This window comes from Manis javanica, chromosome 1 (assembly GCF_040802235.1).
Source record: "Manis javanica isolate MJ-LG chromosome 1, MJ_LKY, whole genome shotgun sequence".
NCBI classification, from domain to species: domain Eukaryota; kingdom Metazoa; phylum Chordata; class Mammalia; order Pholidota; family Manidae; genus Manis; species Manis javanica.
This window is the reverse complement of record NC_133156.1, coordinates 16,092,232-16,102,264: the sequence shown is the minus strand read 5'-3', so window position 1 is coordinate 16,102,264 and position 10,033 is coordinate 16,092,232. Positions and strand designations below refer to the sequence as shown.

The 10,033-nt window shown below is 43.4% G+C and overlaps 1 long non-coding RNA gene across 1 annotated transcript; it reads right to left on the bottom strand.

Annotated features, from left to right (window-relative positions):
* Positions 1–5,780: 5,780 nt before the first annotated feature.
* Positions 5,781–9,147, bottom strand: LOC118969492 (uncharacterized). The gene is made up of 3 exons (XR_005057417.2): positions 8,936–9,147; positions 8,341–8,424; positions 5,781–7,852 (listed from the first exon to the last, which is right to left on the bottom strand). It is a non-coding gene; the product is annotated as an uncharacterized lncRNA (long non-coding RNA).
* Between the last annotated feature and the right edge of the window lie 886 nt (positions 9,148–10,033).

Here is a 10,033-nt window from a genome sequence, read left to right as displayed (position 1 = left end):
AACCTCATACCAAATTCATTAGTATTGCGCAAGACTGCCACTTGTATTGCACAATATTTGCAAACTTTCACCTTGTTGTTTTCTCTAATCAAAATAGTGCCAGTAAGGAAGAGGTCAGAGGTGGTCGGCCAGGCCATTCCACTCCACCTCAGTGTTCCGGACTCTGCTCAGAGCTGCTTCCACCCACATCCTAGCCTTGACCCAGAATTCAGTGTGCTTGGAATCCATTGCCAGAGGCAGCAATAGTGAGAGCCAACAGCCGCCCACCCTTCTGCTTTTTCCTTTTGTCCTTAACATGAATAAACCAGGCCATTGACAGCTGACGTAGTTTCAACTTGAATCTTCAAATGAGAGATATTACCCAAGGAGAAACAGCACTAAGTTTACAAGGGAACAGTTAAGAAACTGTTTTTAAAGTTTCTAAAGGATGCCGAGAACCTGCTGAATAACCCAGTCATCCATCTCTTTTATTGTTAGTTTGCTCAAGGTCCTGCAGGGCATTATTAGAAACATGAGGCATTTCGAATGGTATTAAAGGACGTGAACTAACGCCTCCCTCATTCTCTCAGATGAATGCTAGTAAATTTAGCAATAAGAGATATACGAGGGCAGGGTTCTGCCCTTATTATGCAGCCACGATTGAATTTTGAGTAAGAAACATTAATTCTCTGGAAAGTACCATGTGTTCTTCAATTGCTTTTTCTGTTCTGTCCTATTGGGTGCTTTCTGAAGACACATCTTTTTTTTCTTTTAATAAAAGCAAGAAACAAGTGTGATGACACTTTTTCAATGAGTACAAGTGTGTCCTGTTTACTTTAAAAAGTACAGAATAGCAGTTGCCATTTCCTACATGCTTGATACATGCCAGGCACTTTATATGCATGTATCTAAATTGCCACCCCACTTTATTAAGGTAAATATCACTGTTTGGGTGAGCAAAGGAATCTCAAAAGGATTAAGTAACTTGCCTAAATCGTCAGATTTGAACTCTGCTCATTCTATAGAGCTTTTGCTCTCTCCACTTACTACTCAAGGCTGACTTTCCCAAACTTGACCTTTCAAATGCATCCAACATGCATTTTTCTCTTCTTCATGCAGGACAGCAAAGGAGGAAACTGGACCTTGCTGAGTTTTTGAATCTCGAAATGATTTTCATCCATGAATTTTATGCATTTAATTCTTTGAAGTTTTCTGCTAGACACAAGGAGTTGAATTTCTAGGCTGTGTCTAACTTCAGGGCTACATTGTATCCCTGGGGAGTTACAATGTAGTCTATTTTCCTGACTACTGTTGGAGCCTCATTCCCACAGGGTGATATTCCTTCTACTTTCTTGTTACTCTAAATTCTGACAGTCTCAAATCTGTGCATTGCCTTTACCCATGAAGTATGGGCTTTTGATCTGCTAGGATACATACTAAAACAATAAAATTCAATTTTAATGGTCTCCCAGAGGTTTAAGTGGTGGACATCCCAACATACGGCCAAAGAGAAACTTAGACATGGAGAAGGCTGTAATTCAGTCCTGGTGAGGTATTAAGACTGCACTGAGCCCTTACAACATACAATCCCTGGCATGGCCTTCTACTGGAGGAGACCATTCTCAAGATGAAGGAGGCCGAAGCCATAGAGATATGCAACAGAAAAGAGAAGATTTTAAAGCACAAAGATCCTCTCTAGCAAATCATTACAGGACTTTAAATATAAATAATCTTTAAACCTCGAAACTTTTAAAAGAGCATAAGAGTATTAAAGATATCCAAAATTTTCTCTTTTTTTATCTTTTGCACTAGAGGTGCTGACACAAAAACTACTCAATTCAAACATTTAGCCTCATGTTACATAGTAGGCTTTTGGTAAATATTTGTTGGAAAAATGAATAATCAGAATAATAATTGAAACAAAGCCTTCCATTTATTTACTCATTTAACAATCATTTATTGTATCCAGTTGACAAGTGCTGCAAAAGTACTGAGAATACAACTTTAAAAAATGTACCTACTTTCTATCCTTATGTAACTTTTCTACATAACCCTCTGTTTAACCCAGGGCAATGCCTTCATGATCCCTTAAATCATATAAAATGGGAGGAACAATATTTCTGATATCACTGTGGAGATGTTATGAAAATGAAATAAGGCATTATGATTTGTGAACTGTTAAGTGGTATACTTAAATCACCTATCAATGGTGTCACTTAGAATCCAAGTAACAGAAAACCTCACTTAAGTGGTTTAAATTCATCAAGTGTTAACTCAAGCAACTGAAAATGCTAGAGGTAATTTTTTTCTTTTAATAAAAGCAAGACACAAGTGTGATGACACTTTTTAAATGCGTACAAGTGTGCCCTGTTTACTTTAAAAAGTACACGTAAGAAATGATCCAGCAGCAGAACAATTTCACCGAGAACCCAATTTCTTTGCAGCTCTTCATTTTTCCCTTCTTGGTGTTTTTTACCAAATTTTACTTGCCACCCTTTAGGTGGGTCCTCTACGGCTTCAGCAGCTCACAGGCCTGGGACTTCCTCCTTCTAGAACAGGATGGAAGAGAGAGCATCTCTGCGCAGCTTTTCCAAGGAAAACCTGAAGCCTCGTTCTGATTGGGTCCCCTTAGGTCACATGTCCACTGCGTAACCCAAGTCTATGTCCAGAGGAATGGAAAGCACGGACTGGTCTAGCCGACACCACTTTCCCTGCCCCCCACTCACCTGGAGATGGGGTGCAATCAGCTTCCCAGCAACCTCTTGAAACCCCCAGTGGAGAGTGGAGGGGTGGAGGGAAACAGATGATGAATACGCAACCAACAAAGTGCTGGACTTGCAGCAAGAGTCACCCAATAATACTGCCTGAAATCTACTGAAAAAAAATCTTAGTATTTGAAAAAATTAGAGACATGATTAGACATACTAGGATGTAGGTAAATGTTTATATTTACCTAAATGTTTATATGTACATTAGTATATGTATTTATGAAAAGTAAGTTAATAAACAGACTCATTTACATAACCTGTTTTACTCCAAATAATAGCCATATAACTTAAGTGAAATTTTGACATTTATTAACATTTTAGAAAAAAAATAAAGGTCTGCCTGTCTGACAATAGACACTTCCAAGGATTATGAAAATTTCCCTGTTTAAATCTCCTATTCAAATCACTAGTCAGATACGATGATTTCTCATTTCCTCACCTCTGAATAATTTTTGGTGATAAGATGGGCCACCCCTAGGCCAGCCTTATACAGTGATATACCTACAAGAAAAGAAAGTCTACATCTGTAAAATTTTAAAGTGATACAAATCTTCACTGAAGGTATCTCAAAGGCCCTAAGGAAATCCTTACCCTAAGGAACTTCCAACCATCTTTTGTGATCAACTATTCCCCACGTCATTGGTGTGAGACAGATGGGGGTCCTTACTTTATGTGCCTCTTGTGTCTGGGCCGGGAGAGCTCCACTAAAGTCATTTTAAAGCACCTTTTCTATAGGTGGGACTTACAGCCATCAGATTCACTACATATTTGAAGTATTTTGGCTTGAGGTATGGGACCCACCTTACTAAATCATCAGAGAGAACTTGGGGAAGTAGATGGAATTAAAAAACAGCCAGCAATGGCATAATAATTTATTGGGTTCAGAAAAGGCCCATTCTTTGCAAATGACCTGAGATCCTGTCTCTTGGTACCAAAAGTGGGAATTTTGAGGAAGGTCCAAAAGGGGTCCCCAGTTCCTAAGTGGATAGAAAGTGATCTGTTGCTATTGGAGGGAACAGGCTGTTGGAATTACCATGCCAACTACCAGGGCTCTTGAGCTGCTCCCGCTAAGCCGTGATATGCATGTTGGTGAGTGGTTTTCAGGCCACACTCCCCAGAGCCTTGGGTGCCCCTGGCAGCTTCCTCACAGACCACTGTGAGGGACGAGGGGAGCAGGTCTCTAGGGTCTCCACCCTGCTTCAGCCAAAGTCCCTCACTTCATCTCATTTACATCTTGAACTTCTAGGAGGATTTTATCTGAAGACTTCCTTTTCCAAGACAGAGTACCAAACACACGTGACTGCCCCCTGTCCAGCATCAGGTTTTCCGAAATCACAGAAAATATCTGTAATGTAACAATACTTAGAAAAATAGAAAGGGAATCTTTAGTGAACCAGAAATGGTCAAAATCCCTGAAAGACTGAAAGGATCAAATGGAAGGGACAAAACCCAGCCCAGGATGTGTACAAGAGGCCCTACTGCAGAGGTCAAGCAGCACCAAATAGCTGCCCACTTAGTGGGTGGGCGTGAGGAGCTGGGGTGGCTCCGGCACTAAGGCAGGTGCTTAGTTGCAAAAGGATGAAGAAAGCTGTCCTGGCTGGACGCACTCTTCCCCAGCATGACCGTGAGTCGTGTCACAGCAGGCGGCAGCCACGTCACCTCTCCTGCCAGTGGTCTGTGCAGATGTAGTCTTGTTAATAAATAAACCCAGTTGATGGGCCAAATATCCAAATGGATACAGGTGAATAGGGGGATCTCCCAGGGAGCGATGCACAGGGATAAAGAAATGGAGCATAAAAAAGTAAGAAATAATAATCATAAATAAATATATAAAAATTTATAAAATTTATCCTTAAATTTTGTTAAAAATTATTTTAAAATAACAAAAAATTATTTTAAAATATATTCAAATGTTTCAAAATATATATTGTAATATATTTTTTAAGTTATAAATAAGTCTTTTAAGAGTCCCAGAAGGAAAAAATTGAGAGAAAGGAGAAGTAACATTTAAAGAAATGATAGAGAAGAATTTTCTAAAATTGAAGTCCTCAAATTGTGCACCCTCTGGAAGAATGAAACAGGACACTTCTAAAAACAAAATGATACAAATCTACCCCTATTACCATTGGAGTGAAATGTCCGCCTATAAAGGAAAAGGGAAAACCCCTAGATTTTCCCAGAGACAAAGCAGGTCACCTACCTCAGAATGTGAAACAGTTTGACGTCACACTTCATCAGCAGCAGCCAGAGCAGGAAGACAATGAGTCGTCATTTCCTGGAAAGCAACTTTATTCTAAAAATCTCTACCCAAATGCTCAAGTACGAGGGCAAAAATTAAGGCAATTTTGGATGTACGAAAACTAAGAAAGCATCCCAGAGAGAAAGTGCCTTTCTTTCCTGAAAGAATTACTAGAACATATATTACAGCAAGAAGAAAAATTAACCAGAGGGAAGTATTAGGAAACAAGAAGCAATGATAAGCAAAGAAATTAGCAAAATGTATAGTTGACCTAATAAATATTGAGTGTAAAACGTGTGTGTGTGTGACAGTTTGAAACCAGTATCTGTGGCTTAAAAAAAAAGTTCAAAAACTTCTTTAAAAGTTTTCTTTTTAAAAAGAGAAAGGGCTTGACAGCAGGCTTCTGCCATATGTCACCTCTTGGCCAGCTCTGCCCACAGGGGTGTCTTCACTTATCATCTGAGGGGCAAAGCGAATCAGGGGAGTCACCCCTTCCCAACAGGCATCGTCTGTCCTGTCTGCCGTCTGCGAGGGTTCAGGAGAGATGACCCATCAGATAGGTGACCGCAGGGGAGGGGCCACACAGCTCCTCCTTCATCCTCCCCAGATCACCCACCCAGCTGGGAAGGGGTCCTCACACACTGCAGCGGTGAGGAAGGGGACTGGGCTCCTCGAGTCCTCTCTGCCTCTCTCTCTCCTCCTGGCTCTCAGCATTTCCCTTGAAGCCCTCTCTCACGTTTCTCTTAACTTTGAAAATATTGTGGTGGAATATATATATATAAGAAAATCTCCACTTCAACCATTTAAAATTTTTTAATTGTGGGGAAATACAATATCATAAAATGTACCATTAACCGTCTTTGTGTCCAGTTCAGCGGCATCAAGTACATTCGCATTGCTGTTCACCATCACCCATCTCTAGAACATTTCCATCATCCCACACTGAAGCTCTGTCCCCATTAAGTCACTCCTCATTCTCTCCTACCCCCCAGCCCCTTGAAACCACCATTCTACTTTCTATCTCTATGAATTTGACAACTGCAGGTATCGCACGTCAGAGGAATCACACAGTATTTGACTTTTTGCATCTAGTTTGTTTTACTTAGCATATGTTTACAAGGCTGATTTATGTTGCAGCGTGTGTCAGAATTTCCTTCCTTTGTAAGACTGGATAGTATTCCACTGTACAGATATATCATATTTTGTTTATCCCTTCATCATCAATGGGTATTTGCATTGTTTCCACATTTGGGCTATTACGAATAATGCTGCCAAGAACATTTGGTATACAAATATTTGCTCAAGTTCCTGCTTTCAATTATTTTGTGTATATATCCAGAAGTGGGATTTCTGGATCATATGGTGATTCTATGTTTAAATTTTTGAGGAACTGCCATATTGTTTTCCATAGAAGTTGTCCAGTTTTGCATTCCTTCCAGCAGTGTACAAGAATTCAGTTTCTCCACATCCTCACCAACACTTGTTTTTTTCTGGTTTGTTGCAGGGGTAGAGGGGTTGTCTTTCTTTAATAGTCACCCTAATGGGTGTGAAGCAATATCTCAGTATGGTTTGATTTGCATTTCCCTAGTGACTGGTAATGTTAAGCACCTTTTCATGTGCATGTTGGCCATCTGTATGTCTTCTTTGGAGAAATGTCTATTCAAATCCTGTGCCCAAATTTTTATTTATTTTTGTTGTGTTTGAGCTGTAAGAGTTCTTTCTATATGCTGTATATTAATCCCTTATCAGATATATGATCTGCAAACACTTTTACATAGTTGTGGACTACCTTTTCACTCTGCCGATCATGTTTTTGATGGACATGAAACCCTCTCTGGTTTCCTCACCACCTGCATCCAGCTGCTTCTCTCAGGTTACCCTGCACCCTCCACGGGGTTAGCTGGTGTAGGGGGCATCCTCGGCCCTCTATCTCTGCCCACCAGGGTGGGCTCCATCCCAGACAGAGGTGCTGCTCCAGGCTATGTCTTAACACACTGGAAGCTAAAGAATCCTATCCTGAGGATTTGCTAACAGCTTTTACAAATATGGAAATGGGTTGTAAACTGATTTCAGGGACAAATTTTTTAAAAGAAAAAGCAACGTATGTGCTTTAAAATTTAGAGAATGTAGCAACTCCTCTGCTCCAGCCTGAGGAAGTGGTTGTGCTGAAGAGTGATTTGGTAACTACTGAACAAGATCAACAGACAGGTCTGTGCCTGAAGCCCGTGAGCGGAGCCAGTGGGGTCAGCGCGAAGTAACCCAGGTCAGGACACACAGCCAGGGCTCACTCAGCCCATCCACTCAGGGAAGCGTCTGGTGCTGGTCCAAGCCAGTCCTTGGCCTCTGCTGGGGAAGGTGGCCTGTGCGGACAAGCCAGCACGGTCTGGGCTCACCTCAATTGCAGTGATCTGGGGCGATAACTTCCCCTCCCTGTCTTTCAGTTTCTTACATAGAAAAACCAGATCAATAATTGTTATAAAACCCTACCTTTTGGTTACATGATACAATTTATACAGTGTTTCATATGCATTATCCAGTTGTGGAAAATACTACAATGCAAAGCATTGGAAAAGAATAAAATGCTTCACATATGTGAGGAATTCTTTTCTTTCTTTGAGAATGGCTCTGGGTGGTTCCACTATTGTTTGGTTAAAAGAATTACAGAATTTTGAGACATGGCTGCTTATCTTGTGTAGACTGAAAGGCAATTAAACAATTACTCATGTCAGAATGTGAGGTGAGGAGAAGTCGGCTTCAAAGGGTCCACTTGACAACGTGAAAAGCGGTTGAGTAGAAACAGAGCGGTGTATAATTTCCTCCTGGAATATCCACTCCATATGGCCCCAAGCAAGAATTTCAAACTCATCTGTAGGGAGAAAGAGACAGAAATAAAAACATTAACTCGTTTGCTCTGATTTCTCTCAGCCATTTTCTGAATAGCCTGTGAAAACTATCCCTTCCTTTAAACGGAAACCAGCCAAGCCCTCCAAGGAGGGTTTCTCTGCATGGAGGGATTGTTCGATCGTGAACCAGTGTCTTTTGCCAGGAGGGCCGTACCAGCAACGAAAGGCAATCATAAAAAGACCTTAAACTTTGATTCCTCTTTGCTGTCCTCTCCCGCTTCCAGCTGCCAGCAGCAGGGAACCACAGGACGAATGAATGGAAGCCCCTTGCCCCGAGCCCCACAGCCAGGCCACCAGCCCTCCAGCGGCCCCAACGGAAGAATGTAAAGTTAGAAGCACGTGACCCCAGGCCCCCCTCACCACCACCACCACCTCATTCTCCCCAAACCCCAAGGACTTTCCCTCTCCTTCCATGGGGCTAGTCTACCCCAGTGCCAGGGGTCCAGCAAACCTTGCCTGGGGTGCCTATGAACAGACATGGGTCCATCTCCTGCTTTCCTGGGTCTTCTGTACCCCGCCTGGGGCAGCCACCGTCCTGCAGACAAAAGGATCTTCCAAGCAACTCCACTCTGTACTTATTTCCAAAAACCCAAAGGGGACCCTGGGCATGGTGGGCAGCTTACTCTCCCGAAGTTTCCCCTCCTGCATATGTCCGGCCCACCCTGCAGTCCCGCTGCGCGACTCCACGCTCAGCTTGGCTGAACAACCAGCTCCGTACACGCGGCTCCCCTGCATCTGCTACCACGCCTTGACTAGGAGTCTATCCAGTGAGGTTTCTCCCTCTTCAGAGGAGGGCGAGGGCTGTGCCAGTGCACCCCTATAGGTGATGCAAGCTGCCTTGAGCCCTTTTAGTTCTCTGGCTCCCTCCAAGCCATCAACCTGGGAGTAGTGACAACCTCACAGCCTGAGCCACTGCTGGACACCGCTGGGAATGCAGAGATGAGTAAAGTGTGCTTTCACCCATCTAGAGGACACTAGGGGGTTTCCTACCGTCTCCCAGCCCTGCTGCAGCCCCTTCTTGTGCTGCGGCTGAAACCTCCACTTACCAGAGCGAAAGCCGTGACGTGGCCAGCTTCTGCCCTCCGTGAGTTTATCGTAAGCCCACTCCATGGCCATGCCTCCCTCCCAGCATCAGAACCACAGCCCTCAGTGGGAATCTGCCTCATTGTGCCAGAGAGCTGTGGAGGGCGAGGCAAAGCTAGGACCTCTTTATGAACCTAAATTCAACCTCAGGTTCCAAGGACAGAAATTACTCCTGGAAAATATGTCTTCAAGGAGCATTTGGGGTGCCTATAAACGTTGGTGTAATATGTGGCTTTTAACATTAGTCATCTCCCTGCTGGGAAAGAGGTTAGAAGTCTAGAAATAGGGAGATTGCAGCACTGGGCTGTGTGTGGCTCACTGAACCCCAGGGGAAAGGGTGGAGAAGCAGCCAGTGTCCTACTTAAAAAGGTCACAGTGCACTATTTCAGCTTTAATGTCCAGAGTCCAAGTGAAATAAAGTGAGAAGGTTAAGATCTAAGCGGAAATTCACTGAGATCATCTGTGCCATTTGGATGCTCTGAGACTTGCTTGCAGTAGGGAACGCAACCACCTTCGCCAACTTTCTGTGAGCAGAGATGAAGGAATGGGCATTAATAAGGGTATCCATAAAGAAAAATTGCTAATGACCAGCACAGTATGGCAAGAAGAAAGTCGGTGGAGTTCCCTTCCTTCAGGATTCTTGGAATAAGACAGATGCATGAGTTAGGGGCAGATGTACCTGGAAATGAGCAAACTTCTTTCCAGGGCTGTGACCCTGTGTTGCATGTAGGCCTCAGCTCTCAAGGCTGCCAAGGCCTGGGTGAGTTGTTCCAGGGGTGTGGGATGCCGTGACGGTGCTCGTGCAAACCCACCAGCTTGAACCAAGGGGTTCTGACCTCCTTTCTCCTGGCAGAGTCTCTGCAAGGTCACGTTCTTTCTGTGGGGGTTAATAAGGCTTTCTTGTCTCTTCCCAGCTTGCAACTTGCTGGCTGTGACTGCCCCCGCTCCTGCTGCCTACGGTCACCCTTATGGTTTGCCTGCTGATGTCGGCCCGTCTGCACTGGAGGCTCCAGAGAAGAGGAAAGGTGCCATCTGTACCAGTGTTTCTAATAGAGAGGGGG